The 21,958-nt window shown below is 46.1% G+C and overlaps 1 protein-coding gene and 1 long non-coding RNA gene across 3 annotated transcripts in view; one reads left to right on the forward strand and one right to left on the reverse strand.

Moving 5' to 3' along the window:
- The window catches only part of mnat1 (MNAT1 component of CDK activating kinase), a 169,349-nt gene that overhangs the window by 41,249 nt on the left and 106,142 nt on the right, over window positions 1–21,958 (reverse strand). The window lies entirely within an intron of this gene.
- Window positions 624–21,711, forward strand: LOC144693464 (uncharacterized). Of its 2 annotated transcripts, none has more exons than XR_013579538.1 (4): window positions 624–704; window positions 19,226–19,293; window positions 19,874–20,163; window positions 21,278–21,711. It is a non-coding gene; the product is annotated as an uncharacterized LOC144693464 (long non-coding RNA). The 2 variants fall into 2 exon arrangements; XR_013579537.1 differs by having other exon boundaries at window positions 644–927.

Below are 21,958 nucleotides of genomic sequence, written 5' to 3' on the forward strand. Positions count from 1 at the left end.
TTGTTTGATAACTCTGCTGTGAGTTGCCTTGGGACATTTTACTACTTTAAAGGCACTATATAAATACAAGTTGTTTTGCATCTTAAAATTGCAGCCAACAGCCAAAACATGCTGATTGCAGTTAGTCATATAAACTTGGCAATTTGTTTTGGCATCAACCAATTGTTCTGGGCCTTAAGAGCTGACACCAGATTCCTTGGCTCTGCTCCTGCCTGGCGCCTGATGGAGAGCAACATTGAGTTTGAGTGTAAATGGAGAAATTGGCAGTGAAATGCAGGGACAACAGTGTTATCCTGAAACTATCAGACACAAATCATCATCTCAGGGCAACTAGATATGGGCTGTAAGTGTAGCCTTGTCAGCATTACCAATGCGCTGAGAACAAAAGAAAAAGTAGCATTGAAATGTTAAAGCATCTTATGCTTTGCTTGTTGCCATTTGCCTATGTATCATTATTTTCATCAGACAAGGAAGAAACCCTCAAGAATGTTTATTGATTTCTTTGAAATTAGGATTTATATATATTATTCTACAGTGATAACAACTTTAAGGTACTTTCACATCCAGTAATTGTGGTCCAGGATTGCTGAAAACCTCCAAGCCCTAATCGCAATCTTTATTTTGCAGTGTCAACATACCTCAAAAAAATCTCTTAATTGAAGAATCGATGAAGACCTGCCGCACCTCGCAGGACATATGAAAATGTAGGTTTTCCATGCTGCTGAGTTTCTAGAAATCATCAACTTTACACAGGGAGGAGAACAATGGAAGACATTTACAACCCAAGTGTGCATTTGCATACTATTTAGAACTTGCATTACAAGCAAAGGGCCAGCATAATGTCATTTTATCAGTTTGGACATCAACCCAGGATTTCTGCAGAACAATCTCTGGTTTCTCATTTCGGAAAGCGTTACCTTGCTCTAAGTAAGCACTGCATTGAAAGAAAATATTTAAATAGAACACTCCAACTAAGGAGTTACATCTCCAGTTTAATAATTTTAAAAGCATGTTCACAAATTCAATTTCTCACAATGGTTACCAACATTTTACCAAGAAATCCAAACTTTTTCCAAGTCCTCCCAATTGACCTTACAGCAGAAGAACAAGCAAAAGGAAGTGACTCAATTATTGGGTTTCAATGGCATCTAAAACCACATGGTTAATAAACAACTATAGCAAAAAAAATTGCATTTCTACAAGTAGAAACACGTCCAAAGGTGCTTCATAAAGAAAAAAGGAATGCTCAGCCAAAGGAGATAACAACTTGGTTAATCAGGTGTTTTTTTAAGGAGGTATCTTAAAAGGAGGAAAGAGAGGTAGAAGCACTGAGCAGTTTGAGGAGGGAATTGCAAAGGGTGAGGTCTAGGTGGCTAAAAGCTAAAATGATGAGGCAAAGAGAGGATGATGAATGAAAGGCTGGAGTTAGAGAGAAATAGGTGGGCCATGGAGGGATAAAAATGTTAAATGAGGTATGGGGAACAGGTACCAAATTAGGTCAGCAAGGATGGGAATGAGTGGGACTTGGTGCAAGATAGTACATGGATATCTGAAATTTGGATGAGCCATTTACAGAGACTGGGAAGTTGGACAGCAACCAAAATAATACTGGAATAACCAAATCTGAAGGTGACAAGGGCATCAATAAGGATTAAGTGGCAGATAAACTGAGGTAGGAGCAGAGTTGGCCAATGTTCTTTTGCAGAAAGCAGAGCCAGAAACTCAATTCAGGTTGAACAGGAGACCAAGGTTGCAAATTAGTCGGCAATTAATTAGCCAGGGAGGGAGAGAGAGTGTTTTAGTGGTCAAGGTATAGAGCTTGTGGCAGGAGCCAAAGAAAATAGCTTCAATCTTCACGATATTTAGCTGGAGGTAATGTGCACAGAAATCACATCATCACCATTATACAAGAGTACAAGGTTAGTTTCTTCTGGTGAGATGTAATGGATTATTCATTTTATAATCAAATGTAACATACACCTACAATGGGAACCTCAACAGCTGTGCTACAATTGTGACCTAGAAACCTGTTCTTTACATTATCTTTTTGTAAAATAATCGAATACTAATTAAACAATATATAGATTGAGAAATAGGTACATGAAACAAGCATCTTAATAGTAAAAGGCAGAGATTGGTTTCAACCCAAAACCTGTTACTATATAACCCCCGAATCACATTGTGCGTGCATTAGACCCATCGCCATAATTGACAACAAAGCCCAGTTGGACATCTGCCAGAATAAACTGGCAGTAGGCTCAAATTCCCATCCATTTAATTTAAAAATATGTTCGCACATATATTTAATGTACACTAGTCAATTCCCCGTGGTGTTGCATAAAGTCAAGACCAAATGTAGTCTTCAGATGTATCGGGCTAGAAGGGGACGGATAATTGGCCTAGAGCATACAGATATAATTCAGCACCCATTTTAAAGTCAATCAATTATTATTTTTATTTAATTTATTTTATATTGTTTCCATTAGCAATGGTAGCCAGAGGGCACAGATTTAAGATAATTGGCAAAAGAGCCAGAAAGTAGATGAGGAGAGAGTCTGCATGTATACAGCATCATGCAAAAAACAAATTTCTTATTGGAATGGGAGAACTTGGTACATGATAGATAATGCTACTTGCGGAGTAAGTACAAAGTAATATTCTACTCCTCTCGTTACTCTCCTTATATATTTTGCTTTCCCAAATTATTGCCCTAGGTTTCTAAAAGATGGTTTTGATAGAGTAGGTAAGGAAAAATTGACAGAAGATTTGGGTAACCAAAGGAAACAGATTTAAACTAATTAGCAAAAGAACCAGAAATCATGTGAGGAAGAAGAAAATTGCTGAAAAGGGAGACACGTTGCCAAAGCTTTTCATCTTGCACCCATCAAGACAAATGCAAGAATGCCAAAAAAGAAAATTATGCAGCAAGTCATTATCATTGGGAATGTACTGTCTGAAAGGGCGGTGGAAGCAGATGCAATAGTAACTTTCAAATGAAAATTGAATACATGAAAGGGGAAATTTTGCTGGAAAGTGCAGTGAAGTAGAACTAATTTGATAGCTCTTTCAAAGGGCCAGCACAGGAATGACAGACCGAATTACCTTCTCATGACCTGGAAAAATCACATTATTTATACATAGAATGTACAGTAAAGAAACAGGCCATTCAGCCCAACTGGTCGATGCTGGGGTTTATGCTCCACACCAGTATAATATACAATTATAAAAATAAATATTTTGTTTTGTATTTTTATATAGGAATTTATCATGGAAAGTTGGCACAAAAGGTTCAAAATATAAGAGAAAAGGGAAGTTTTATAAACAGGAAGTGTACAGATACATAATTTTTTAAATTATGAGCTGATCAAGCCATCATGGCACTGTACATATGGAGCCATGAATGATACCTGGACTCCTCTCTGGACAGATACACAAACTAGGGTTGTATTCCCTAGAATTTAGAAGATTAAGAGGTGATTGATCAAAGTTTTCAAGATGTTAAAGGCTACAGATACAGTGGGGAAAGAGAAACTATTTCTGTTGATTCGGGAGTCTAGAACTAGGAGGCAGAGGGTGGAATTGTCCCAGATTTGCACAAAGTACAGTAGTGGGTGGGAAAAAGGATGTTTTACCTGCTGGCTGCAATGGCAGGTTTTCACTTCGTATTGTCCCATTCCTCATTAATATTGCATTCCCAGGAAGCATGCCGGATCGCTGGCAGGGCAGCCTCTGATTCACCCACCCCGCCGTCACCTCAGGCATTCAGTAATCTGGGCGCCATATTTAAAGGGTGCCCCTGCACAGAGCTAGCTCTCTCTAAGGGATTAGTAGCTGCTGCAAAGTCATGGCTGCCAAAGGGAGGAAACATGCAGCCCCCAAATTTAGCAGTGCCTCCCTCAGGTGCCTACTGGATGCAGTGGAGGCCCACTGCAAAGTCCTCTACCCCTGCTCTGGGCGAAGACCAGCAAGCAAGGTCACCAATCCAGCATGGGAGGCGGTGGCAGCGGTGGTCAGTGCCAATGCCCTGCAAAAGAGGACAGCGGCCCAGTGCTGAAAAAAGATGAATGATCTCCTCCATTCCTCCAAGGTAAGTCACTCTTCTCATCACTCTCAACTTACATGCTCACAAACCCGTCACACATCCACAGGGATCTCACTCACTGCCATTTCAAGGGATATTACCATTCACTCTTTCACACACAACTTCATCTGCCCTGCAGATTCTGACCTCATCACATCCATGGCTCCACTCACCACCCACACATGCCAGGCATCCTTCTCATCTGGCCTGGCAGGCATCCTGCTACACTCTCTCCATCTGTATTCATGCAGGACAAGTTGGCACACAACAAAAAGGGGAGGTCGCAGGCTGGAGGAGGATTGCCTGACATCAAGGTCCTCACAGACTTTTAAAAGAGTCATCTAGCTGGCCAGCAACAATCTGGACTGTTCCTGTGCTGAGGGTGAGGTGGGCGGTGCTCACCCAAGTGGGGATCCAGCAGTGCAACATCCATCAGACAACCATGCTGTGGGTCGGTTCCCCTGTTCTGCAGTCTCCTGCCATGCTATCTCTCCTTGCTTTCGCAGGCACATCTGGGAAACAGCCAAGGGGGTCCACGACCCAGGTCTTCGACTCAAGCCCCGAAGACACCTCGGAAGAAGAATCTGATGACACCCTCATTGAAGACCCGTCGCAGCGCTCACCCACACCCTCCACCAGCGCAAAGACACACACCTCGGTAGGGCCTAGTTCTAGCATAGTCTCGGGGTCACAATCTGGTGAGCACATCACACTGTCTGATTCACAGCAGGCGGCGGCAGGGAATTGTGAGGTTTCTGGCACTCTGAGGACTGCTAGAGGCTAGAAATCTGCTGAGTCCGAGTCAGATGAGGAGCCTCTGGACTCGGTCATGTCACTGTTGCTGAAATTAAAAGGGCAAGCTCAGGAACATCAGGTAGGGCTGTTCGCTGCAAGGTTGCAAGGCACGATGGAGGAGCCTTCAGTCTGAAGTGGTAGCACCGGCATGCCAACGCACCGCGGTCAACACTGGTAGGATGTGGCCACCACAGAAACTTTGGTCCAGGACATCAGTCCTGCGCTGGTGCACGGCTGAACTCCATCGCTGACGCCATAGTTGGTCTCCATCAGTATCAATGCGAAAGGGGTGCGGGGCAGCTTGATCTTACTCCAGTTTCCTCTTCTCCTCAAGGAGTCAGCCAGGGGCCCTCGCACACCCATAGGGAGGAGGATTAGCAAGTGCACACCCCGGGGCCATCCACCCAGGTGACTCCGGGAATGTCTGGCCCATCCAAATCCCCTCTTCTTGTGACCCCAGCAGCTCCAGCTCCACAGACCGAGGAGAGTGCCACTGCCACACTGCATGACTGCGAAAGCCCTCCAGATCTCAGCCCTCCAGAGGACACCTGCCAAAGTCAACAGAGAAAGGCCGTAGCAGTCAGCAGGCTGCCTCCACCTCCACTGTGGATGTCGGGAAAGCACCAAGATGTAACGATAGGGTTAGGAAGGTTAAGAAAATGCAACTCTTTTTGTTACAAACAAATAAACTAAATTAACAAAATCAGGAACAAAGTAAAAGGCAGTCCCTTAAAGGGATACTGGTCAAAAGAAAAACAAATCATAGAGGAAACTTACAGCATCAAATCAAAATGTGATTAAAGAGCCCCAGTCCCCATAGTGCCCACCGAGCACGCAAGGCCTCAACGGTGCCGGGGGAAACCGCATGCTCCCTCTCCAGGGACACCTGGCCGCGAACGTAGCCACGGGAGAGGGGCAGACAGTCGGGTGGAACAACCATCTTGATCATCCGCTGCCTGGACCTGTTGATGGCCAACTTGGCCAGGCCCAGGAGCAGGTTCACGAAGAGGTCCTCCTCCTTCCCCGCCCCCCTCTGCACTGGCTACCAGTAGATCAGGAGCATGGGGTTGAAGTGCAAACAGAACAACAGTAAAAGGTTTTTCAAATAAATAAAAGGAGTGCAGCCTATAACACCCTATATATGCATGGTCCACAGGCTCCACAAGGCTGCAAAAGACGCAGGCATCTTGGGGGTCCGTGAACCGACACACCCTACGGTTGTATGGGCCTGCTGCATGCAACACCCTCCGCTCCAGGTCCCTGATGGAAAATTGGAGGACGCCCCCGCAGAGGGCCGGCCACTGGAGACCTCCGCAACCAGACAGCATGCCAGGGTGTGTCCGGGCAGCGGGTGAGGGCAAGGAGGTGAAGGGTGTACAGCAGCAGCCCATTCAGGAACCCCCTCCGCACCATGTTAAAGGGCATGGAAGGCATTTCCGTGAGGCAACTCAAGTTGCGGGGCACCAGCTCCCAAGGGAGGGTTCGGGGCTTGGGGCCTGGGGCCAATGTGGAATTCCATCTGAACAGGGGTATGCTCAGATGGAACACCACCACACACCTGAGCCACCTCAAGACCCAGGATGATGTCAGGGCTGAGCACACCCGTCTTAAGGTCATGCATGGCAATCTCTGCGAGCCAAATGTCATGATTACTCGCTAAAAAATTCTGGAGCTCCCGTACAGGGATGAGGGGAGAATTGATGGGGGGCACCAAGGGACCCACCACTTCACCCAGCAACAACTCTAAGTCAACTCCAGCTCACCACCGCAACCCCATCTTCCTTCAGGTTGTCGCTCCAGCTTCCAATCCCTCCCCCGTATTGGTTCGGAGCTGCCAGGCGGCTCCACCTCCACCTCGATCCCTCCAGGATCAAGGGCAGAGGGGTCCTCTCTGGTTTCCTGTTCCAGGCCACAGGGTGGCGACAGCTCAGAACCCCGCTCTGTGCCCAGGTCGCCCAGCGAATTCAGAGAAAGCTCTGGACCCAGGACAGAGACACCCGGCGCTAAAGGTTGGGAGGGAGCAGGGAGGCCTTCCTTGCCACTGCCGCCCGATGACCAAGGTCTTGGGGCGGTAAAAGGACTGCTGCAGTCCCCTGGCGGGCCAGATGGCATCTCAGGGTTGCAAGGTGGGTTGAGGTTAGGCACCACCAGCGCCACCCCCAAGGGACCCTGCTCAGAGGACCGTAGCAAGGAGTCAGTGCTCTGGGTCCCACTCAGAGGGCAGAGCAAGGACTTACGGGGTGGAAACACCACCACCTTTTCATCTGGAGTCACATTTGACCCCCTCCGATGAAAAGGTCCTCCCCCTCCGAGGGACAGCGCTGGAGCCGGATGGTGTTATGTCCCCCGAGCCAGTGTCTTTGGGGGTCTGGGGATCAGTGTAGGTTTGGGGGGCCACCTCTGGGTGGCGAGTCTTTCTACGCACCTTCTTACGGTGCGGGTTCTCTCCCTCCACCTCACCGGCAGCAGAAGTGACGTTGGCCACCGGCATCACCTCCCCTCGCGGGGAAGAAGATAGTGGGGGGGGAGGAGCAGTGGTGTCAGCCGTGGCCGCCTGGATGTTACTGGCGGCCTTGGAGGCGGGGCGGTTCTTCTGCACATGCCCCACCTCCTTGCAGGGATGGCACTGCACGCCGTCCGCCGACCAAAAAATGCAGTAGGCGGCCCCCTCAAAGCTAACCTCAAACCGCCCCTCCATGCACTCCTCCCAGGCCAAGTGAGTGAAGGCCTGACGCCGGAAGTAGTACACATGGCGGAGACTGGGCTCCCTGAGGCCGAGCAGGATCGGCACAACCCCAGACCTGACCTCACCCAGTTGGTGAAGGTGAGGGAGGAGGAGCTCATTGGGAACAAAGGGTTGAATGCTGGATAAAACGAGCCTCTCCGTGGTGGCCTCTAAAGGATCCACTGCCACATTGGTCCCGCCCACGGTGAACCCCTTGCACCACCCGCTAAGGCCTTAGGAAGAACATCGCCTTCCCGTACATGCACGAGGCTGAAACGATGGCTGAGGGGCCAAAAACCCCGGCCAAAGCCTTCACGCACCCCTCTATGCTCATCTCGGGATGAGTATAGCTCTTTCTCCCAAGGTCTTTGTAAGGAGGCGGAACGGTGATGGGGCCACAGGTCCAACAGGAGCCGCAGAAGCAGCAGTGCCCGCATATGCCTTTTTGCCGGGCCCCACCACTGCTGTTGGCACTGCTTCCACAGTTGCACTGGAGGGCTCAGCTACCGGTGACTCTGTGGCAGCCACAGGGGATGAGCCACACCCACTCCAAGCTCTTTCTGTCCAGACAGTTTGTCACCAGGGGGAGAGGCGGGGGCAAAGAGAAAATGGTCTCACCTCTCCCTCCTAATGGCAAGTAAAAGTAGGGAGGGGAGGAAAGAGAGACGGAAATGGACAGGGAGGCACAGGACGGAAAGGGTAAAAGATGCAGGGTGGGTGGGTGTCACTCGGTGGAGTGGAGTAAGGGTGGGGCCTTGCTGTTCTTCCTGTAGGAAGAGGGCAATGTCTTCACCAAGCAGCTGGTACTGCCTGGCACACAGAAGTCAGCACTGTCCCTCTTCATCCGGCAGCACCAGCTACCTGGACTCAGACACGGGCAGTGCAAGGGGGCGTAGGTGGCAAGATCTTTAGCAAACACAAGCACCCCTTCTCCCCAAGTCTCTACAGTGGTTTTCTTTCCTCCCCCTACAAAGCACATGGTCATCTTCTGCCCCCACCAAACAAAAGTCCAGACACCCACCTCTGGTGTTATTTAAAAAGTCCTTACCTCTTGACCTCCCTGTCTCGTAGCACCCCTCTCTCTCTCTCTCTCTCCCCAACTCTTCAGGCCTTAGCAGCCCTCAGGCCTTGCAAGCTCCAGACCCCTGCAGCCCTGGTAACAACACCAGCAGTAGGTTTTTCACCTGGTAGTGTTTCCTGGGCAGCAGCAAGAAAGACAAAGTTTCAAAGTCCAGAGGTGTCTTTTGGAAAAGCAACAGCAAAGAGCTCAGCAGCAACAGGGTGTGTCCCTCAGCAGTAGCTCCAGCTACAGCAAAGCTCCAGTTCAGGCAGCAGCTAGTCACACCTGATTCCAATCAGGAAGATGTAACTCTATTTGTTAAGTGAGCTTCTGGTAGAGGTGGGATTCAAAGAGGTGTCAGCTGTGGCTCAGTTCATAGCACCCTCGCTTTTGAATCAGAGGGTTGTGGGTTCATGTCCCACTCCCGGAAACCAAGAACTGTGATTGTACTCGAAAGAGTTGCAATCTGTGACTGTTGATAACTGGAAAGAGTTTCAAAGAGGTGTCAGCTGTGGCTCAGTTCATAGCACCCTCGCTTTTGAATCAGAGGGTTGTGGGTTCATGTCCCACTCCCGGAAACCAAGAACTGTGATTGTACTCGAAAGAGTTGCAATCTGTGACTGTTGATAACTGGAAAGAGTTTCAAAGAGGTGTCAGCTGTGGCTCAGTTCATAGCACCCTCGCCTTTGAGTCAGAAGGTTGTGGGTTCATGTCCCACTCCCAGAAACCAAGAACTGTGAATGTACTCAAAAGAGTTGCAATCTGTGACTGTTGATAACTCGAAAGAGTTTCAAAGAGGTGTCAGCTGTGGCTCAGTTCATAGCACCCTCGCCTTTGAATCAAGAGGGTTGTGGGTTCATGTCCCACTCCCGGAAACCAAGAACTGTGATTGTACTCGAAAGAGTTGCAATCTGTGACTGTTGGTAACTCGAAAGAGTTTCAAACCCACATCCCGTTAGAGACTGGAACTTAAATAACAGAGCCTTAGACCACTTGGCCACACTGTCACCGTGCAATTAATTCTGGAGGCACCTAAACGAAGGAACAGTGAGCAGCGCAGTCAGCAGGGTTCAAAACCGTGTGGGGAGGCCCAAATGGATTTCGAATCCATTGCCGTAACTGCTCGACCACGACTACAGACCAATCAGGAAGATGCATTTTTATTCCTTACTAATAGTACAGTAATTTGAAAACAATATACAGAATAAACATCACAAATGCAGTCAAACTTTCTCTGTCAGGCTTGAAGACCATCCTACCAACAGTGCCTTACTCTGGGATGCAAACTAAACAATGCAGGACTCTAGTTGCACAGCCTGGACATGGGTGTTAATCACTTGTACTTAATGTTTGCTACTGTAAATAAACTCCCAACAATGTCTCCTAGCCTACGGCTCCTTGTTATGATGGGCAGTGTTCGTATCATTCAGATGTGAAACTTTAGTTCCTGCACAAGATAAAGGCAGTGTCGCAGTGCAGTGCCACGTCCCTGTGCAGTGTGTAACCTTCAGACCAAAGTGATGGTCCAGCTTCACACCCTGGTCACATTAGTGATGCCTGCACCTCGACAGCGCTTGTTATTGCTGCCAGAATGTCATGGGCAGGCGTCACAAAGTTCTGTCATTCTCTCTGAGTGCTGTCAGCACCTTTGAGATGGGGCTGGCCCCACATCTCTTCAGTATCTCTGACTGGTGAAGCTGTGCTCCTGAAGGGGTCAAGTGCTGAAGGCTGACAAAGGATCAGGTGCATTTAAAGTTTCACAGCTGTGTCTCCATGATATGACCCTGATCATGGAGTGCAAGCAAGCTGCCCTCCGCTGAATAGGAATCAGACATTCACAGAGGCTATATGAAGATCTATGGAATTTCCTCACTGCATGTCACCATCATCCTCCTGGAATCTAGCGACTATTAGGGCCTCGGCTACGTCTCCATGACATGAGCCTTATCACAGAGGGTATGTGCCATCAGCCACACACAGGAGTCGAACGTTCACAGATGCAAGGTGAGGATGTCAGAAATGTACTCGCTGCATCTCATCATCCTCCACGAATCTTTTGGCTATGAGGGCCCATGGCCTCGTTGCCGGCATCCTTGCCTTCAAGGACCTCATCATCGTCATGACCTTCAATGTCCTCCTCATCGGAGGAAACATGCAGCTCCTCCCCCCCCCTCAGCCAGGTGCTTCCCCTGTTGAAGTGCCAAGTTGTGGAGCGCGCAGCAAGTGACAATGACGCGCAACACCCTGAGGACTATATTGCAGTGCTCCACCGGGCCTGTTGAGGCGCCGGAACCTCACTTTCAAAATGCCTATTGTTTGCTCCAAAGTCCAGGTTGTGCCATCGCTCTGCTGCAGTCTGAGGCCGCCTCATGGGTGTCATCAGCCACGTGCTCTGTGGGTAGCCCTTGTCCCTGAGAAGCCAACTCTGTAGCCTCTCTGGACCCTGGAAGATGTCAAGGATCTGAGGCCTGCTAAGGCTGTAGGAGTCACAGACGTTCCCAGAAATCGTGCGCAGACCTGCAGGACGTGTTTGTGGTGATCGCACACCAGGTGAACATTTAGTGAGTGGAAGCCCTTGCAGTTGAAATAATTGACTGCTTGTTGCCACGGAGATCTAAAGTGCCACGTGAATGCAGTCGATGGCACCCTGCACCTGTGGAAAACCAGAGATCTGCACAAATCTTACCGCTCTTACTTTGGCTTTCCTGATCCCAGGCGAAATGCACAAAATTCTGGGCCTTCGCTAAGATGGCGTCCATGACCTTCTGGATACACTTGTGCACAGAGGCTTGCAAGGTCCTGCACAGGTCACCTGTGGAACCTGGAAAGAGCCACTTGCATAAAAGTTGAGTGCTGCGGTCACTTTCACGGCCACCGGCAGTGGATGCCCTCCATGTCACCGTGGCACCAAATCCTTCAGCAGGTGGCATAAGTGACAACCAGTTCCCTAGGCATGCACAGTCTTTGGTAATGCTAGTTCTCAGTCATCTGCAGAAATGACAGGCGCCATCTATAGACCTTGGGTCTAGCAAGGTGCCGACAAGCGATGGCTCGCTGTGGATCTTCAGCTGCATGTGCAGCAGGCCCTGCCGCCCTTTCAGCTTGAGGGAGGTGCTCCTCCCTTTGTCAAGCCAGGTGCCTCCGCTGCTCTCCACTTCTTCTTCTCTGGTCTCTGTAAGCCATGGGGCATACCACTAAATCACCAGGCTCCATGATCCTGATGTTCTCCTCCTGCAGAATCAAAGATAGAGGTGCGTGGGTTAGCATAGGTGTAATAAGAGCCTCTCTTGGTTAAGTCTGAAGGCCCTTTCATGCATGCAGGAGAGTGCTGGCCACCACATGGATGGCCAGTGTACAGTGCACTCATTGGCTGTCTGAAACCCCCACCCACCTCCACCTCACTCCACTTGACCGATTAGCGATAGCTTTGGCCACTGGACTGCATGCTGTGCTCTCAGCTCAGGTGCAGGCATTCTCCTAACCCGCACTGCAAGGCTGCGCTGTTAGCTTGAACCATAACGGATACTGGTCCAAAGCTTAATAAAGGCATTGCAAGGGGCTGTGAGCACCTACACCAGTGGCTGCGCCATGGCCATCTTTCAAAGTGATTGTGCAACTTGCCCAGTTGGCCAATTGCTCTGCTGCCCCCTAAACACACATTAATTTGCAGTCTGCACCCAAGGGTGAAAAGTTCTGGAGCATTTGGTGGCACTTTCATGCTTTGGCATTGCTTGAGTGGGCAGAAAAGCTTCAGAGGCCCGACTCGAAGCATGTCAGTGGAGCTGCAGCTGAACAGTCTCAGCTGCAGAAGAATGCTCACTTTTGACAATTTTTTCCAAGTGCGTGGCCCCTTCCCTCAATGCCCCCCCACCACCATGTGCTTGAATATTTCCTTCAGTCTGTGCTGCTTTGACTGCCACCAACCCCCCACCCCCCCACCCCCCAACCCCACCTGACCCACACTGGAGCCCTTGCCCTGGCACCACACTGAAAGCCAGCTGGGAAAAAGTGACTTGCCCATGTCTCCCGCGAATGCGCCTCTTCCTTGACGTCCTACGGGCGATGCTCACAAGTGCTGCGTAAGGTTGTGTGCACTTTCCTCCAAGTTCAGGTTGCCAGGTGCACGCCTTTTAAAGGCAGTTTTGAAGGACACTGTTCTGAAGTCACACCAATGTGGGTGGAAAATTTGACGTGGGGGATTCAGGTGAGCAGGGCTTATAATTAGATGTAAATATATTAAAATGATGTTGCCGACGTGCGGCGGTGGGAAATGCAGCCCACCACTGACAGGTGGAGCGGACCAACGCAAACTGGTTTCACGGCGGCATAAAACTGATTTTTGGCCTTCTCACCATATTGCTCCCACCCCCCCAACCCAACCACTATGATGCCTAACACCAACACGGCTGGAAAATTTCCTGCCCACTCAAGGGCCTCAATTGGTGGCAGGGCGAGAAGATCCATCCACGGGCCTTCCCATCATGGACTTACCCAGGATGGAGGCAGGAAGGTGGCGGGGTCCACAACTGCTGACCTCCCATCTGATTATACAACGAGAGGGGGCAAAAATTCTACCCACTAATGCAGGTCAATTCAAATGTTATAACTTGGCCAGTTTAAATACAATCACGAAGCATTGCATATTTTGGCTTTTTCAAAACAGTCAGAAGTAAACAACCAAATAGTAAATAAATAGGGAATAGTGCTATGATCCCCTTAGAGACCAGTAAACTTTTAAAAAGATATTGAATTTTTAACTGGAAGAATCACATAACAAGATTTTAAGTTTTAAGACTTTTACTGTAATAGGCAAACTGAAAGCAACATTGACTAAACAAATTATACTTTAAGCCACACAACAGCTTCCCCATTTAACTTTTAAATGACTGAGAATTTCCCTCCACGGTTATATTTTATAGTGTTCTTTACATGGACACTTAATTCTCCAGGAAGCAGTCCAAAGCTATTCTCAGATCCCAAAAGCTTGCTTCCTTTCTCCTTTTCTATCCAGATAACTTCTAATCCCCAAAATGATTTGCATGGTGAGAGTTACCCTGGAGATTCCTCCCTCTAGCCAAAGCTAGACGCATCATCTAGCTTTAAATCCACACAAACTTGGTCTCTTCAATCCAAGCGCAAGCCCTGCCTGCATTCTGTGTGATGAACAATAGAGACTGGCTGCCTCTCTCTCTGCTCTCTCAGAGATTCTTGCAGACTGACCTGTCTCCATTAACTTCAGTGACATTTTTAAACATCCTGTAAGCCAATATTTCAATGGATTCCTTCCCCTCTCAGAGCCCATTCTTATGGCAACATGAATCACTTGGGCCTTGTGTCCAAGTAGAAATGCTAATTAGCTATCCTCTAGACTCCTAATTCCACCCTATCTTGGAATTAAATAGACAGTTTAAAGTGTAACCATTTATAAAGCCTCACATTCCTAACACCTACCAGTGAGATTGGAGACTAAAAGTCTACCAACTTCAGCATAGTTTCTCTGGTCATTGCTCATAGGTGTGAATATCTCACACTTTCTTCCCAGCAAGACAACCTTGGCCCCCCTTTAACCACCAAGCTACCCAAGCTTGTTGTTGGGCAGAATTCAGAAAAGGTCACATGACCCCCTTCATTTCTCCATTTTACCCTAGATTAAGTCACAGTCACAAACCATAACAATCGTACAAACTTCATACCTGTAACAACAATGACACCTACGCTATAAGTAAATACCTCATCCTCTGATACTTATTCATTGTAGTTTATCCTGCACATTGTATCTCAGTGAAGAAGTAAAGTACTGTAGTGTTTAACACTACAATACTAACAATATGCTCAAACTAAAACATTACAATATGCAGGAATGTGTTCGTTCTAAATTTATAAGCCAAGGATAACAATTCTAATACTGCACAAAATCAGAAACAGTTAGAAAAGCAAGCAAGAATTCCAGATGCAAGTGCCTCCACCAATCTTACTCAGTGCAACGGCACCAAGTCTGCTGGGTACACAACTGAAATTGACAGAATGTGCTTTTATTGTGACTCTAAAAAGCCTATTTGATAAATGTCATAATCACACTCAGATATTGCTCAAGTTAACCACAAAGTATCCCAGTCCCTAATCGATCCATTATCCATGCATTCCATGCAAAATGTTCCCTTAATATGAACTACTTGCTCCACCACCAGAGCTGTAAATCTGCAGAGAAGACAGCAGGGAAAGTGAAAAAAAAATTCTTACACTACAGATATAATGCAAATTTGCAAAGTTTTATCCTTAAAGTAGTATTTTCAAATATAAAAACTAATTTAATGCCACACTATATAGTGAATAATCAAATGGAATTCTATGTGACTGTGATTGTGGTAAGTCCTAACTCCCCAAAGCCTGACAACCATCTCCAAGGCACGAGTCAGGAATGTGATGGAATACTCTCCACTTACCTGGATGAGTGCATCTCCCACAACACTCAACAAGCTTGACACCATCCAGGACAAAGTAGCCTGCTTGGTTGGCATCACATCCATAAACATTCACTCCCTCCACCACCAACACGTAGTGGCAGCAGTGTGTACCATCTACAAGATGCACTTCAGGAACTCACCAAGTCTCCTTAGACACCACCTTCCAAACCCACAACCACTACCATCTAGAAGGACAAGGGCAGAAGACACATGGGAACATCACCACCTGGAAGTTCCCTCCAAGCCACTCACCATCCTGACTTGAAAATATATCACCGTTTGTTCACTATCATTGGGTTAATATCCTGGAACTCCCTCCCTAACATCGCTGTGGGTGTACCTACACCACATGGACTGCAGCTCAAGAAGGCAGCTCACCACCACCTTCTCAAGGGCAATTAGGGATGGGCAATAAAAGCTGGCCTAGCCAGCGATGCTTAAATCCTATGAATGAATAGAAAATACTATTCCTCCTCATCCTTTTGATCTATTTTCAGACCTCTACACATTTGACAGCATGATCCTCTTCCAACACCTCTCCTTCATAGTCTGGCTGGGTGGAACTGCCCTTGCCCAGTTCCATTCTTATTTATTGAATTGTAGCTATGCAAATGGTTTCTCTTCCTACTTCCAGATATTTACCTTTGGAGTATTCCAAGAATCTATCCCTGGCCCTCTTCTGTTCATCATCATTGTCCCTTGGCAACTTCTTCAGAAAAGACAGCAGGTTGCATGTGTACACTGACACTCAGCTCAAACTCATCATCACCACTATTGACCCACCCACCGTGTCTGATTTGTCTCACTGCTTGTTTGAATCCATTCTCGATATGAACAGAAATTTCCTCCAACAAAAATATTGGCAAAACAAAAGTCATAGTCTTTGGTTCGCATCACAAATTCCATTTCCTGACCACTATTTCCATCCCTCTCCCTGGCAACTGTCTCAGCTCATCTGCTGCTGAAAGCCTTACCCATGTTTTTTCTACCTTAAGATCTCACTACTCCAACACTCCCCTGCCCGGCCTCCCATCCTCCGTGTAACATAAACTTGTGTTCATCCAAAACCCTGCTGCCCTGATCTTCACTGACACCAAATTCACCCATCACCCTTGTGCTTGCTGACCTACATTAGCTCCCGATCCAACAGCATTTCAATTCTAAAATCCTCATCCTTATTTTCAAATACCTCCATGGCTTCATTTCCCCCTATCTATGTAACCTCTCTGGCCCTAGAAGCTTTTGAAATCTCTATGTTCCTTCAATTCTGACACCTTCAGCATTTGCGATTTTAAGTGCTCTGCCACTGGCATCAGTGCTTTCAGCTGTCTCGACCCTAAACTCCAGAACATTCTCCCTATACCTCTCCAGCTCACCTCCTCTCTTTCCTCCTGTACCGTGCTCTTTAAAATCTACCTCAACGATCAAGGTTTGGTCAATTGCCCTTCTGTGATTTGGTATCAGATTTTTTATTGACAATGCTCTTGTTAAGCACCTTGGTATATTTTGTTACATTAAAAACATTACAAGTTGTTGTTGGAATCAAAAGGTACACTCATTTTCAGATAAATAATTATCCAAATGCTATACCCCACCCATCTAGATCATTGTTTTAATTACAGATTGAACATCAATAATAATACATAAACATATAAGCCATACATTTTCGAACATTAGAGGCAGAGGTAATTATCCACTGTAAAATGTGGTTTATTTGAGTTGGGAGAAATGTGAACATGCAAACATATAAACTAGGAGCATCCGGCCCCTCAAGCCTGCTCCGTCATTTGATAAGATCATAGCTGATCTGATTGTGGCCTCTACTTTCCTGTCTACCCCCTATACTCTTTGACTCCCTTGTCAGTCAAGAATCTACCTAGCTCAGTCTTAAAACCATTCAATAACCCAGCTTGCAGTGCTCTCTGGGGAACAGAATTCCACAGATTAACGACCCTCTGAGAAAATATTTCTCCTCAGCTCCGTCTTAAACGGCAGATCTCTTATTTCTAAACTGTGTCCCCTAGTTCTAGTCTCTCCTGCAAGGGGAAACATCCTTTCAGCATCCATGCTGTCAAGACCCCTCAAGATCTTAAATGTTTCAGTAAGATCAATAAGAATTAAATACGTCCTACCATAACACACTAAAGACATATGCAAACTTGCATTTATAGAACACATCAATGCAAATTTTCATGAATATAAGTGTAGTTTCCAACAGACCTAGAAGATAACATTCAACAACAGCATAAAAAATTCAGCAGTAAGAATATTAAAAGAATTTAATCTAAAATCTGCATCAGACATTACAACTTTTAACAAGAAAAATGAATCCTTAATTAAAAAATGTTAATTCTGAATGAGTATATTTAAGGAGCAAAGGCAATCGCTAAATACTGAAATCCACAGAATGAAAAACAGTTCTTAGCTATTCCTGTATACATTGGCAAACTGTTAGAAATAAATAAAGTCTTTTAAAATGGAACGCTTGTTACTCACTGAGCAGACAACATAAAAGGTCTCCTCTATTGCTACGCAGGAAATAACTAAGGCTCCACAGAGTAAATTTGAGAATTTTCAGGTGCTGATTTATGACTGGTGCGTTAAAGACTACTGCACTTTTATTACTGATTAAAATGGTACACCATTAAACTGAAACACACAAATTGAACTTCTCATTGGGACAAAGTGCACAAAAAAGTTTCTCTTTCAGTTGCAGAAAACTATATCCACAACCATTACTAACTTCTACATACCACTGAAAGAATAACTCAGTGATTATAAATGATAATAACCAAGGCGCTAAAGATTAATGAAGCCCAGCCTGAAAAACATCATCTTAACTCATAGGAAAAATTACATCTGCACACCTGCTGCTCTGTCACTCTGTGCAGGAAACCATTTCAGCTCCACATCATAAAGCAGTATAACACTACTTATTAAAGCATTAATCATGTTCCAGTATATCCTGACACACTGCCAAAATTTACCATTACATCACAAAAAATATCTATTAAGCAAAACTTGATTCTGACATTTTACAGAAACTTGCTTAAGTTCAGTAGTATGGCCTACTCTAAACAGTCATTTTCTATACTCATTATTCATTTAAAAGCAGAGGATTAAGAATATATTGCTTTAAATAGCATTTTTGCTGCAATATGTTTGATTTAACTGGTAACTTGAAAATTCTGGGCTTACTTAGTGACTTTACAAAATCCTGTCCCAAGCAAGGGCAAAAAAGTACAAAAATATGGCACAGAGAATGATTTATATTAGTTGCAAAAGAATGTTTTACTTAATGAACAGCTATAATTTTAAACAGTATAAACCTGTCAGCACACACTGCCTTTGGCAGCTTTTTTTCAAAAATACTCTTTTGCAGAACATTTCAAAATTTTTCTTATCACATATAAAGCAAATTAATAATGTGCAAAATCAAAGCGGTAATACAATCATTCTTTTAAAAAATTGTTACAAATCAAAAGCAGAACTAGAACAGATAAGGAAAAAGAAAAGATAGCTCGAAAATGGGTTCAAAATCTTGAAATCATCTGTCCATTCTACGAGTCTATATTAAGTACCTGCCAGAATTTCCCTGCAATCCACACCTCAAATTGGTAAATCCTTCCCCCTTCACACTATATACCACCCAAAGGAAAGAACAGAATAGAGAGAGAGAGAGTGCAGGAAAGCAGGAGATAGATAAGTAAAGGGATAGAAAAAAAGAGCAAGTTTAAGGAGAGATAAGTCGAAGAGAAGAAAGAGATAGAAGAGGAGGAGACGCAATCAGCAACAAAGACAGAAACAGGAAACAGGGCACCATATTCTCTGACTTACCATGTGTAATGCCATAGGTGATCAATGGTAAAAAATACAACAACCGAGTTAAAATGAGCTCTTAAGCTGCTAAATTCATAGGGCAGCAGGGCTGGAAGATGTGGCTAATAATTCAGGCAGAGTATCTGAACCAGCTAGTTTCAGCAATGAAAGTTACTTTGAACATTTCAGTGATTGATCACGTGGTTGAAATTATTTGATTCATATGAGCTCAGCAGGAGTAGTTGCCAGGTAACCTAGTACGATTCTGCTTCCACTTTGAGGAAAGCCAGGAGATATGAAGATGTATGATCTACCATGCAATGCTCTGAAGCATGCTACGATGATGAGGGTAAGTACAAGTCATTTTATTTAAATCAAGCAAGATGACCCACTGATCCGGGAAGCGCAGCAAGTTCATTGTTTCGTTTTAAAGACAAGGCCAAATACAAACCATTAAGCATTTTTTATTTGTAAGCAAGTGAAGTTACATATCAACAACTATAATCGTACTGACAACGCAATCAACCTTCGAGTTGAACAATACGTGCAGTCGAAGTGGGCAGGACTCATGCCCGGAAGTGGGCAACTTTCCAATTCCCATGCCCTGCCATCAAAGTACGCCATATAAAATGGCGATTATGCAAGTTCGGACTGGAAGGCAGACTTCCAGTCCGCGAGGCCCAAAGTGAGTGTGAAGTTCGCCCAATGGGTGCTGAAGGGCGGGATGTCCAGCGTCCAAAACCACTCATTTAAAGGGCCACCAGGCAAGAGACAGGACCAGATGACCCAGCCAAGTGTGTGCCTTCTACGTAGATCTGGAGAATTATTTAAGATATATAGTATCAGGCTAGGTTTCAGGTAAGTGTGAAGGTTTTTAATATTTCTCTGAAATGTCCATAGTCTAAGTTGTTTCTTGCCACTGACCACAGGTGACATACAATTTGGAGCATTCTTGGAGGAAGCACGGTCACATCCTCTTACGGCACCAAGCACCAGTGCAGACACTGGCACCTTGGCAGGGATTAGCGTGTCAGAGCAAAGGCATTCACAATCTGCTTAGGGCACTTCACAGTCACATGTGCAGCTGCCAGACAGCGTGGTGGAGCAGGCTGTGGGTAGTCGGTGGAGTATCTGAGGTGATCCCGAGACCAATTCCGAATCGGATGATGAGCCTCTGGAGTTGTCTGTAAGGCGACAGACGCTGAAGATCCAGCGCAAGGTGCGTGGAGATTTGGAAGGTACACCAGGGGGGTTGTGTGCTCTGGCCCGGATTGTGCAGGTGTCCATCCAGGCCATGTGCACTACAATCACCCACTCTTCGGAGTGTTAAGCTTCCTCTATGGACAAACTGACAATTGTCCTGGTGGGGCAAGCCAAACGCATTGCAGATGCAATCATCGATATGCGCTCCGACCTGCACACCATCGTCCTGGTTCTGAGCTCAGGGCCTAGAGCCAGGGCAACAGGGGACTGAGAGCCAGGACCCTAAACCAGCTCCTGGGATCTCACTGGAAGGCAGGGATGACCATGCGGTCCTTGTGGAGGCGTATGAGCAGCTGTTTAAGCCATCTGGGCACTTCTCTCCTCCGTCCACCAGCTATTGACACTTTCCCTGAAGGTGCTGCAGTGACGGAAGCTCCTCTTGCCACTCCGTAGGAGTCTTCTAATGTGGCGGGGCTCTCAAGGCCTCAGCCGCATAGAGGACGCCCACCAAAGTTATCCAGGGCAAGGGGAGTAGCAAATCAGGAGCCTCTCTCTAGTTTGGCAGCAAACGACGGGGAGCACTGCACCAGAGCACTAGGAAACACTAAGAAAACTCCACAATAGTCACCAAATGAGTCACATGGGTGTGTTTGGTCTGGTTGTTCATGATAAGGTTTATTCACATAAGCATGATGAAACATAAGTTTACTATTCCTCATGCTGTCACGATAGTGGATCACAGCCCAAATTACTTATGGGCACATTGAACTTTTTGAGGGAGACATGTGTTTTTTAAAAACTACGTACAAGCAAAAGCTGGCTGAGACTGTAAAATAACCACTTTCTGGAAAGTTCCTTTGTGGATTATACTTGACCGACTAGTCCAGAGAGGCCCTGGAACGTCGCTCTTAAAAAGGTGTCAAGGTCCACTTCAGCCAGAGACACCTGAAAGAGAGAGACGCAATGCAACAGACTGAACTGTAATCTCCTGTGGTTGCGGAGAAAATGGAGACTGATTACCATCTCAACAGAAACCATCCCCTGTTGAGTTACATCCCAGAATGTGGACATGATCTGAGTTGAAAGAAAGCAGATTCAGGATGAAAGGCATGTTTGTTTTTCCCTTCCAGGAATACACAAGAAAAGGGACTAAAAATCCAGCTGCAAACTTGATCCGTGTGTGCTAGTTCTGGTGTTCTGGTTCTAGTGTGCTGTGAAGGTCACAGCAGAAGAACAGCAACTAGGCATCGCTGCAGCTTGCAGGTAAAAGTCGCTCTCTGTTGCTGCAGGCAAGTCACAAGTCAGCAAAGCCACAGTCAAAAAGGTAACAGGTCAACAACTTTGCTAATCTGCAGAACCAAGTGTCTCCAAACCAACTGCTCAATTGCCAAAGTCAGCTCTACCTTAATCATCCAACTTCACAGCCGCAACATTTCACCATCTACTCCTCAAGGACAAGCCAAAGACTGATTCACATATTTTTAAAAAACTTTTATTTTTGGACTCAACTTCTCATTTCTAATCTGTGTGCATGTGTGTTGAGTTTTTATTATTTTTTTCCTTGGGATTTTAGTAACTAATAAACTTACGCTTTCTTTGACGCAGGAAAGCCTGGTTAAATTTGCTTCTTCTAAAATATAAATGCATTTGGACTGGGAAAAGGTATCCACAAGGAAAAGGATCCTTTTTATATTAACCTTGTTGCAATCAACAAGGGGGTTGAATAAAGAAGGGGAGCCAGTTCATCCCTCTTCACCCGGGAGCATAACAATTTGGGGGACCTGTCATAATAATGCAGAGATTATACATTA

Source organism: Cetorhinus maximus, chromosome 18 (genome assembly GCF_964194155.1).
Source record: "Cetorhinus maximus chromosome 18, sCetMax3.hap1.1, whole genome shotgun sequence".
In the NCBI taxonomy this organism is placed as follows: domain Eukaryota; kingdom Metazoa; phylum Chordata; class Chondrichthyes; order Lamniformes; family Cetorhinidae; genus Cetorhinus; species Cetorhinus maximus.